Source organism: Protopterus annectens, chromosome 9.part0 (assembly GCF_019279795.1).
Source record: "Protopterus annectens isolate FY-2018-M chromosome 9.part0, PAN1.0, whole genome shotgun sequence".
In the NCBI taxonomy this organism is placed as follows: domain Eukaryota; kingdom Metazoa; phylum Chordata; order Ceratodontiformes; family Protopteridae; genus Protopterus; species Protopterus annectens.
Window position 1 is genome coordinate 1,175,443,521 of NC_056743.1, and position 12,129 is coordinate 1,175,455,649.

The 12,129-nt window shown below is 42.2% G+C and overlaps 1 non-coding gene across 1 annotated transcript; it reads left to right on the forward strand.

The window, feature by feature from the left end:
- The first annotated feature begins 6,665 nt into the window (after positions 1-6,665).
- On the forward strand, positions 6,666-6,738 carry TRNAK-CUU. The gene has a single exon. It is a non-coding gene; the product is annotated as a tRNA-Lys (tRNA).
- Positions 6,739-12,129: the final 5,391 nt, after the last annotated feature.

Consider the following 12,129-nt stretch of genomic DNA (forward strand, 5'->3'; position numbering starts at 1 on the left):
TTAGATTATGATATGTTTTCTTATCAGATGGTATTGTTAGGATCTTTCGTTTTGTCCAGGCTAAGGGTGTTTGGTGTTTATTATTGGTTATCCTGGTGATAAGGTGTCACTGGTCGGGTGTCTGATACATGTTAGGCAGCAAACTTGATCTGAGGGGAGAAGGGAGACGGGGGCATTATGGGTAAGGGGAGGAGCATGGAGCTCAGAATCAAAGCAGGAAAATGCGGCCGTGTCGGATCCGATGCTGATCTGAAGACCCACAGGTTGACGACAAATGAAGTACAACTACTCGGAACGTTATGGTGAGTGCATAACTTTTTTTCTATCAACCGGGTAAGTTGTGGAGCTAATCGTTTCTTCCATGGATCCTAAGCCTGGATCCAAACAGGCAAGACTTAGGCACTTCTCGGATCTGGACCTCCTTCGGATTTGAGCTATTAGGCCAGTGCAATTTCTAACAAGACTTCTTCGGATTCTAACTCTAGGAGCCGACAGGTAAGTGCTGAGCATTTCTCGAATTCAGTCCCCCCCCCCACTTCAAATTCGAGCTGTGGGACCAGTGTAGCTTCATCAGATCCAACGCATCCCTCTGATCTGATGCCCTTCCGGCATGGAAGTCTGGTCAGTTCCTCCCTGTCAGAGCTTACACAAGTGCTGAAAGAGTATGTTTTTTCTGGCCCAGGATACCGTTTCCCCCTCCTTGAAGGCCTTGGCTTGTTGACCATTCTGTCCAGTTAATTGTTTCATTCGCAATACTAAAATTGGTCAAAGTTACGCTGTCTAGATGGCCATTACGGGCCCATTACACTAGATCTGTGGTGACAAGATATGTATAAGATACATGTAGACAACGCTCTATCTCCAAACATATGCTATAACATACTCTTTGAATCTTTTCTCTACTCCCTTTCCTACTTGTCAAACAGGCTGTCTCGGGAGGTGAAGCGTTGCATTGGTTTCTCAGAGTCGGACCCACACAGTATTCTTGCCTATTGGATGTCCCCACTGTATCTATTTGTCAGTTTTAGGACACGGGCATTCCTGGAGGTTAGGTGTCAGAGCTTAGACCTCAGAAATAGAGGTTCTCTACAAAATCAGAACTTCAGAGGATTTCTTTGTCAGTCCCTATCAGCACCCATGCAGCGCTGTCCAACTGCCCATCTACGGAAGCAGTTGGGGGACATTTTTTGCATGACACCTGGACTCCAGGACCAGCATAACAGATAATACCTGGGTGCTAAGCATAATATCCAGCAATTATTACTTTTCCATTTTTCCCATTTTGTATCTAAACTATCAATGGGTAGAGAAGTCAAAGTTCCGGATGGTCACAGTTCAGTCCATTCAACCATTCTGAGCAAGGATGATCGGATGTACTTTATACTTTTTTGAGTATGTTAAACAGGTGCTCCAAGACATCTGTATTTCCATCTGAGAGCCAGTCACTACCAGTTCAGAGCTCTGTCTTTCAGACTTACCACAGCCCCCAGGATGTTTATCCATATGCATGGCAGTAGTGGTTGGTCACCTGCATCTCAAAGGATTTCAGGTGTTTTCCATTTCTGAACAGCTGCCCCCTTACTGCTCCAACCAGGGGATTCCCTGTTTCAAATCTCCAATTCCCTGGGCATGACTATAAATCTGGCTAGATCGAATCTATCCCTAGTACATAATCTGGGATTCATAAGTTCTCACGTGAATACCATGTATCAGGTAGCTTCACTGATTCTTCACAGCATCACGTCAGTTAGAAATCAAGTGTAGGACTCACTGTCACTTCTGCTCCCCTCCAGCAAGATTAATTCTGCAAGCTGGTGGTGCTATTCCTTTTCAGTCCCTATTGCTTTTATAAAACTAATTTACAAATGTCATCTTTGCTAGTGGATCCAGCTGAACTTCCCATTTCTAGGCAGATTGTTCCCCCCTCCACAGCCACAGTGACCACAGATGCTTCCTATCCGGAGTGGGGAGGTGGGTCATGTGAAAGATGGCCCAAAGCACATAGTCTTCCCTGGAGACTAGTTTGCATAGCAATGTCCTAGAGTTGACAGCCATCCTACTTGCGTTTCATGCCTTTTTAGGATGTTAAAGAGCAAAGTGATCCTCATCTCCCCCTTTTGACCTCGACATGTTTGGTTCACTTTCCTGTGATCTTATCGAATATGCCCTCTGTGGACACTGGATCCACATCCAGACCTTCTATCTCATCCTTCAGGCAAATTCTTCCAGATCTTACACTTTGAAACTAAACGCATGGTTTCTACAATTCCGATGATGGCGAGACAATCTAGGCTTTTTTCCCCAGTTCAAAAGATTAGCATTTTCTCCCACAAGTCGTCTACCAGAAAAATTTATAAAAGCAAGTAGAAGAGGTTTTCCATTTGGGCCCAGCAGCATCACATTGATCCGCTTACAGCACACATTTCGGCGGTCTTGGACTTCCTAGCTGGTCTTTTTCATTCGAGGGCCAGCTTCTCTACTGTTAAAGTTCAGTTAGCAGCCATTTCTAATTTTCACAGTGGGGAAAATGCTGCATCTTTAGCTTCTTCTAGACTTTGCAAAGCTTTTCTCAAGTGTATGTTCCTTCTTCGTCCTCCTGTCAAAGATCCTGCTCCTCTGTGGGATCTTACGTTGGTTCTTCAAGCTCTGACTTTACCTCCCTTTGAACCTGCTGCTAAGGCAGAGTTGAAATTCTTGTCCTGGAAGACAGCCTTTTTAGTAGTAATTACTTCGGCCAAGAGGGTTTCAGAGATTCAAGTGTTGTATTCCAAACCTCCCTATTTTATTTTTCATAAAGACAGTTACATTACATACTAATCCTTCATTCTTACCAAAGGTTGTGTCAATAAACACCATTAATCAAGCCATTAATCTCTCTGTGTTTTTTCCAGATTTCCAAAATAAGGGTGTATATGTGTTGCACCGTTTAGACGTTTTGCCTGTATAGCATAAAAACATTCAGGAAGTCCGATCAGTTGTTTGCTGCTTTCTTAGATTCCAAAAAGGGAAAGCTATTGCTAAAGCTCCTATTGCTTGAAGGTTAAGGGATTATATTACTCGTGTATTTGTTGCACAATGTTCCCTTACGTAGGTCAGTCAGAGCTCATTCCATGAGATCCATAGCTATATCCCAAGCCTTCTGGTCTAGAGTTTCTTTAGAAGATATTTCTGCAGCTGCTTCATGGGCAAATTCTCACACCTTTATTTCGCATTACATACTTGATATCATATCCAGAAATAGGGCTGCTTTTGGCTCTGCATTGCTCCAGAATAATCTTCCATGAAGCTGCCCAGATTCATGTAGCTGGGGACTCTGTCCCACAGGTTTTGATGAAAACTGAACAGACAACATCAGATAAAGAAGTTATTTACTCACCATAAAGTTCCATCTGTGTTGTCTGCTTCAGTCTTCATCAACGTTCCCTCCCTCCTTCCTTATCTCTGAAGGACCTAATGGATAATTTTGGGAACCTTTGTTCCTGTTTTGAGCTGAGTATTCTTTTAAGCTCTATTGTTTGTTTTTAAGCATGTATTTCTTTCTTCTCGGAATACTGGCAGCAAACTTGATCTGAGGTATCTGATAGGAGCTAGACAGTATGGGTAGCTTGGGAGGACTGTAACCTGGAATCGTAAGCTTGCTGACAGCTGAGTTGGTTTCAAGCTCAGAACTGAAACTCACAGCTTTTGATGAAGACTGAAGCAGACAGCACAGATGGAACGTTATGTTGAGTACATACCTTTTTCTTTCCAAACCTTATTAATAAGAATCTGTATATGCTGCATCCTCTTGAGGTTCATAGACAACTACATGTTTATCTTCAAAGAACAAAAAGTACAGGAAGGCTGATCAACTATTTATATCTTTCCAAAATTACTTTGACTAAATGGATTACTAACTGTATTTCACTGTTCACTGGCTTATTCTCAGAAAGGTTTGGAATTGCTTCGTTCTCCTAGAGCCCACTTTACCAGATTTATGGCTACCTCATCTGTTAATTCTTCCTGAGCTTCAATTGATATTTGTGCTGCAGCCACTTGGTCAAAGACTCATACCTTCGTCACACATTACAATTTGGACATTCTCTCCAGAAGCAAGGCTTCCTTTGGTCTGACAGTGCTCCAGCATATCCTTCCTTGAGGGCCACAAAAGAGTTATGTAGCTAGGGATTCTGACCCATCAGTGAGGAAGAATGAAAGTGCAACATCAGATTTAGAAGTTATGTACTTACTATAACTTGGCATCTGTGTTATCCATTTCATTCTTCCTCACCTTCCCTCCCAGCCATCCTCTGGCCTTGTCAATTCAAAGATCTTTGGATGATTTTGGAAACCTCAGGTTCCAGGTTTGAGCCTCGACTTTTCTTGTATTTGTCCTGTCTCTATAACTGTGTGGGCAGTAGGGCAGCAAAATCGATCTGAGGAGTTGGGGATGTTGTAGTGCATTGTGGGAAGAGGGAGGAGCTTGAGATTTGGATCCAAGTCTTGGAAATGCAGCTGAGTCAGATCTGAGGGTTGGATCCATAACCCATCAGTGAGGAAGAATGGAATGGACAATACAGATGCCAAGTTATGGTAAGTACATAACTTCTAATTTCAGCCAAGTTTCAATGATGATTTGAATGTGTGAGCTGTGTGTTGCAGTGCATGCATGGAGATCTGGAATTCTGGTCTAGAAGCTTCTGAGGTTTATGTACAGTAATAGGTTGTGGTTAGGATTAGTGGGTTATGTGTTAGTAAACTGGTGAGTTAGATGGGGTTTGGTTGGTTTGAAGGCATGGTCCAAGTTATGGGTGGATGTCTCCACAGAGTGGGAGATTAGAATTCTGGTCAGAGAAGTTGTACCACTTTTTATATTTATCTCTTAGGTCTAATACTGATATATGAGTCTGGTAGTTTTCTTTGATGAAACTGTAACTGAAGAGGGACAGTTTCTAATAGGTAGAGACTTTGTGCAGTTTTGTAGTTGTTGGGTGGGTGTTTGTTCACTAGGAGTACAGAGTTGGAGAAAATAGAGTGATGGAGGTAGCGGAGTGTGGTAGGATGTGGCATTGATGAGTATGCATAGTATAATAATTGTGAGAGCAGGCTAGAAGAGTAGCATATTATACATAAGTTAGGGGACATTACAGTTAGGTGGTTGGAAGTTATATGCTATTTTTGTTGGGAGCAGATTGGGAGAAGTGAGTTAGTTAGGTGGGTCTGTCATATGAGTTTACAAGTTGTGTAGTTAAGCCAGTTGGATGTCTCAGTAAATTTGGTTGGTTGTTTTGTTGTAATGGGTGGAGATAGAATGATATGCGTTTAGATGAAGTGGAGGTGGGTGGGAGTAGGGGATGCAGTAGGGGAGCGAAGTGAGCCTGACTGTAGCAAGGACGAACAGAGTGGGCTGAAATGGTAGTACAGCTGCCATGGGTGAAAAATAAATATCTGTAAGCCTGAAAGCTATATAGGACCAGGCAATAAAATTGTATTGAAGTACTAAGGTGAAAGAAGAGCTTTAAGTGTATTATGATTATGTGAACAACAGCTGTGTGTGAGATAGGCAGTAGACTGGGATAGTTAGTAAAAATAAAGTTTGGAAAAATTAGAAAAGATCTTGTTCTTAACTACTTTTAAAGCTAACCACATTTAATGCTCAAAGGAGAAGTTGTGTGTTTACTAGTTTGTGAAAATTTCAGGGCATGAAAAAGGGAAGAAGCAAACCAACACAGACCTGCCTATACAAGCAAAGGAGAGTCACAAAAGCAGTAGCTGGAAAGAGCAATTAAGAAAGTGCAGGCTGCCAGCAAGAGTAAGGTGTAGTTCATTAATTAGAGGAAAGGGAAGGGGAAAGATTTAAGGTGCAGTGGAGGCTATTTTTGATTCTAGTTAAAACAGTGAAAAAGCAAACCACTAAATACTGACGAAGCAGAGAAGAGACATTAAACTTCATACCATTTTCAACAGAGCATGATTAGGATAGCAGAACAAACAAGTGAATTCCCCTTACACTGAATAAAAAACATGTCTGTATGCATTTCCAGTGCTAGATGCTGGATTTATTCTCCTGTAGTCTTTGGGGTGGGGGTTGCAGTCCATGACTATCTGTGATATAACAAAATTCTGTGGTTAACTGTCGAAGCAAGATGCATAAAAGTAAACGAGGCAAAATAGAGCAGCATTAGTACCAAAAGGACATGGTACATGTGCAGACAGTGAGAGATAAAGAAAGAAAGGTAATTGAAGTTACAGTTGTCAAGAGATAGGGGCACGCAGAGAGAGGGGCACACAGAAGGACAAAAAATGATATTTTCTGTATGTTATGAGGATTAGATATGCAACAGGTGACTTTCAGCAACGTGAGCTTGAGGACTAAAACAGTAGTACTAATCCAAGCAGTTATTTATAGAAAAAAATAAGATGAGCTAAGAAGCAGAGTCTAAAACAAGTATAAACAGAGCAGTAAGCACTATCTTTAGCCAAATGGCATTCTGACTGTATTACCTTTGTTTGCAAATCTGGGGGGTTGTCCCTTCCATCTAATCTGAGAGCTCATTGTACCGGATCTGTTTCTACTTTGACAGTTTACTTCCAACACACTTCAAATGATATTTGTGATATAGTAACTTGGTCTGTCATATATACTTTGCCAGACATATTAAACTGTATGTCTTATTTCAGTTGTAGCCCGGCTAGCTCAGTCGGTAGAGCATGAGACTCTTAATCTCAGGGTCGTGGGTTCGAGCCCCACGTTGGGCGATTGTATTTTCATTTGTCTTTATTATAGTGGTAAGTATCGCTGCCTGCCATATATATGGGAGATCAGAGTTCAATTCCCTGATGAGGATGTAGGCTTCTTTCTTTGTAGGAGGTTGATTAGCCCAGTTAGAATATAATGCTAGTAACAAGGTTGCAGGTTGAATCCCCATACGGGCCAGATGTAAACTTTAAGAACATAGCGGTTGTGTTTCCTACACTGGTTCAGGAATATATTTGTAGGGACACGATAAAATTAAGTATTTATTAGAATAGATTAAAAAAAGATTATGTTTTGGCAGCTATGACTATGTGGGAAGAGACTAAACAAAAAATAATACAAAAACTGAGAAACTGAAAACGCTTCTTTATGGAAATGGATAGCAAGACACAAGTAGTGAATTTGTTGTTAGTCCCTTTAGTTTTATATACAGGCCAGACATATTTTTATCAGCCAGAGGAGAAGTTGTGGACAGTAATTAATAAAGAGTTGAAGGATTTTATCTGGAAGCAGAAGAGGGCAAGGGTCACATGGGATAAGTTGATCCTTCTAATAGAATTACAGGAATTAAGATTTCCCTGATTTAAATAGATTTTTGGAGCTACACAGTTAAGGCTGATATACATAACACAAACAGAAAGCTTATAATTCTGAGTGAAAAGGGATTATGATTAAGCAGGGAAGAAATTCAAGGAGTAAGGAGAGAGTCGGATTTTGGATGCAGATCCTTACGGAGAATAACAGCAGCAATAAAGAATATTACATTCATAACGTAGCAGAAAATATTCTAACAACTAAGCCAACACGAGAAAGAAGAAAGGAGACTTTGCCGACAGAGATGACTACAATTAGGGCTACTGAGAATAGGCAAGAGGAGGCTGAGATTTACTGGAGAAAACTAGCAATGGAAACAAGATACTGGGAGCAAATAACTAGAGAGGGAAAAGTAATAGAATGGGAAGAGGCCAAGAACACATTTGGACTGCCAGCTAGACACTACCTTCCCTTTTTCAAATTTATATCAGAGTATAGGCAAGAGAAAGGAATAAGGAAATTGTAGGTGAAAGATCTGCTCTGCTAGAGTTTTTACTTGTATGTAGAACAGAAGCTGCTGTTAAAAGTAATTAGTAAGGCATGTAAAATATCGCACTGTAAGTATAGGAATCAGTCAGTGCAGGTAAGAAAATATTAGTAAGAGAAATTAGATAAAAAATTCACAAGAAAACAATGGGAGTTATAAGATTTTTGCTTGGAAGTTTTTGTATAGGTATTTTTATATCTGAAGTAGACTCAAAAGATTTTTTCCTCAGTTAATGGCAAATGTTGGAGGTGTGATGGGGAGAAGGAGGTAACTGCTGGCATATGATCTGATGTTGTCATTCTTCATGTAATCTTTGACTGGGGGCTCAGTTCTGAGCCGCGGAACCAACTCGGCCGTTTATTTCAGCTCGCACCTTCCAAAACTCTTGAGCAAAGCACTACCCATGATGCTCCTCTGAAATAACCCCCAATCTTGTTTGTTTACTGCTTCATAGTGTCAGATGCATCCAATCATATCTCTCGAGCTTGGGCTATATTTTGTAAGTTTTTTTCTCTTTATTAATGTCCTTTCTTAGAGTATTTTTGTATCTATTTCTACCTCTGTTTACTACCCGCATCTCTATCTAGCGTTTAGTGTGCGTGTGAGTTCTCTTCCCTTTCTGTTTTTTTTCTACCTTTTGGTAGTCCTGTTAAGTACCATTGTTGGTGCTTTTCTTTCCCTCTTTAGTTACCATTCATCAGTATTTTCTTAATTACCATAGTTGGTAATTTTTCCATTCTGTCCCTTCTTCTAAAAAAAAGTTCTTTCCTCTTCTTTCTCTGTATGTGTGCCACTTGAGTGCTAGGCCCTTTATTTATCTAACATGGCTGATAAAGTTTCAAAAGGCACCTCAAGTTTTAAGAGGTGCCAAAAATGCGATTGAAAAATGCCCAATTCAGATGGGCATGTTTTTTGTGTATACTGTCTTGGTGTAGTCCACCAGCAGGACTGCGAGATTTGCCATGGATTCTCCGCCAGGACTTTAACTGAGCAGAAAAACAAATTAATATTAAAAAGTCTTTTGAAAGGAGATTTTGTGAAACCCATTTCTACTTCCAGAACTGAAGCCAGTTCGTCCTCATCCTTCTACTCTTCCATATCATAAAAGAGACAACAATCGGCTCCGAGCAGCTCCTCGGAACCAACAACAAAATTGGGAAAACAGCCTTCGGTACCAACAGTTTCTCCGGCACCAGCAGGCACAGATGATTCGACTACATCTAAAACCTCGGTACAGATATCAAAACAGTATCAGTACCGAAGCAATCTTCATTTCAAATCTTACCAAGGACCTCTTATTCAGCCTCGGTGGATCCTTTTGCTGACAGGCCACCCAGTCCATTCTTTGAACCGAGGCCTCCCAGATCTCCATCTGTTTCATCTGTTCAATCCACTAAGATTCTTGGGAGTCGAACATTATGAGACTGGTCGATCAGCTCCTGACGGCGAGGGGATTGCATCCTCCTTCAGTTCCAAGCCAACTTAATACCGGAACTGCTCCTTTATTGGCATCAACACAGTTTCCTCCTCCAACTCCTGTTGAGGCTTTGGAGCCCCTGGCACTGACCCTCCCAGCTCCAACTGTCTTGGCACCAACTTGAACTTCTTCTCTGGAACCGAGGCTTGCCTTGAGTTCTTCCTGTTTATCATAGGTTCATAGGTTCATACTAGGCTATCTGCCCGAGGGCATTTATAAGCCTAGCCCATAGTTTTGTGGCTTACGCCACCCCTTTAGTTTGGAGAAACTGTGCCCATTATTTTGCTGTGCCTCTGTCGAGCAGTGACACTGAGGTAACCCCTGGGGTGTATCTGCGATCTCCCATCCATTGGTCAAGATTCCTCTTGAACAAGGCCAGCGAGGTGCTCTGCCTCATATAAACCGGGATTTTGTTCCACAGCATAGGGAGTCTTTGGGTGATGAATCTATCCCTCCAGCACGTCCTATTAATAACCGTGTCGAGGTTTAAGTCTCCCGCCCTTGTGGCTCTGAGGGATCTAGATTTTTTGAGATGAAGCATGTTCATCAAATCTGGGTTTGACATGGCCTTGTATGTCAGGCATAGGTCACCTCTGAGCAAGCGGTAAGCAACTGAATATAACTGGAGTTCTTTCAGTCGGGCAGCATAAGACAGATTTTTGAGACCCTTTATCCTTTTGGTGAGGAACTTTTGTGGCCTCTCCAGCTGCTGCAAGTGTCGGGTCAGATACATTCGAATGGGGCATTGTACTCGATCATTGGTCTGATGAGTGATGAGTATAGGGAGACTATGACTTCCCTTGATCTAGATTTGAATCCCTTCATGATAAGGTGGGCAATGTAGAAGGTCTTCCTAACTACTTTAGCAATATGAGTGTCGAATGAAAGGCTACTGTCAACCTGGGTTCCCAGGTCCCTAATAACTTCTTCTGTGTTCAGGGGATTGCCACCTATATGGTAGCTAGGGGTAACCTTATTTTTCCCGAAGGGTATGACTATGCATTTCTTGGCATTTAACTTGAGACATATAACTGGAGACCTCTTGGGGTCGAGGCTTCATCACTGGTTCCAAGGAGCAGGTCTCACCATCGATTATTTCAGAGCCATCCATGCCTCTTGGTGCCTCGGCATTCGTAAGTTCCACCCAGGCTTTTGCTTCAAAGGCGGCTTCCTTGGTGTGGGGTGGGACCACGGTTCCAAAGGAGTCTATTTCAGTGCCAGGCTGTCATCCCACTATAGGGGGGCAGCCTTCCTGATCATGGAGAAGGCTTTGTTGTTTGTGGACACACAGTCCTTGTCACCCCTTTCAGGCCAAGCATCATCCCTGACCCCTCGACCAAAGTTCTCTCCCTTCTCATCCCTGAGACAGGAGGCACCAAAGCTTCAGGAATAACCCACCTTGGTGGTTTCATCTTCGGATAATTCCCCAGACCATCAGGGGGAAGAAGTACCTGTGAAGAAAAAATGCAAGAAGAAGCACTTAGACTCCCCTGAAGAGTCTTTCATGAAGGACACCAATTTCGATGAAGAGGAAAGTTCCCCTAAGTCACCCCCTGTCCCTTTGGGGACATCCTTGAAATCCTAAAACAGAGGACTGGTTGGACCTCCCTTCAGCCTTCCTTGGAGGAATCGGTTTATCTGGAGGCTTTTTGTGCCCAGCCCTCTACTTCTTGTATCTCTCCGCCCACTGACGACCTTATCAAACTTATTGCTCAGCAGGCTGGAATATTCCAGATTCTATTGAACCGATTCCCAAGAGACCTGACAAAATTCTGTCTGCTCCTAAGGATGGACAGCATTGGGTCAGGAGTATCCCAGTTGATGCCATGGTGATAGTGGCAGCTACAAAGAAGGAACTTGCAGAAGAGAGTCCTACTATCCATCCTACTAACAAGGAGTGTAGGACGATGGATAGATTTGGAAAGCAGATTTACGCTTCGACCTTCACTGTCAGGTCTTTGAATTATATGGTGCACTTTACTAAACTACAGGGAGATCTAATCAAAGAGCTTTCAGATACTCTCACAGGAGCAGTAGCTGAAGGGGTCTGAGATAAAGTTGCCTCTCAGCTTACCACCCTTGAATCGATAGCCAAATCGTCCATGAGGCTTATCGCTCATGCAGCTGAAAGGATGACAAGAGCAGTGGGTTCAGGTGTAGCCAACAGGACACACGTGGATGCACTTGTGTGACTTTGCGGAGCCATTTAAATCTTCATTTGTCAATGCACTGTTTAACGGATCATCCCTGTTCAGACCTGAAGTGAAGGGCACACTAGCCGGATGTGAGAAAGATGGAAAGACTCATCTGATGTTGTAAAATCTTTATTCATTCCTTACTGATAGGACTTTGGTTCCAGCCTCGGAACAGACACTGCCGTTTCCATGCTTGCTGCAGCCAAAAACTCTCAGCTAAGACCTACCCATAATGCCCCCTCATAGTTTCTTCAGGTCTCGTTTGCTGCGTTCCTCATCAGACGTGACAAGCCTTCTCTCTCAAAGCTAAGTGTAAAATTTGTGTATTTTTGCATAGTCTCTCTCAAAACTTTACCTTTTTTAGTCAGTCTCTCTAATTTCTCCCCTTGCCTGTAATCTACTTCTACTTCCTGCCCTCTACCTTTGGTAGTTACCCTTTTACCATTGTTAGTACTGTCCCTCTCTCCTACCTTTGGTAGGCCCTCTTTTTACCACTTGTGGTATTTCTAGATACCATTGTTTGTACTCTTCTCTTCTTCTATATATTTCTTACAAAAAAAAACAAAAACCTTTCACTTGTTGCCTTCTTGATAGTTTTTTTGTCAGCGTACATTGTATATTATGTCAGAAAAAGCTAAAT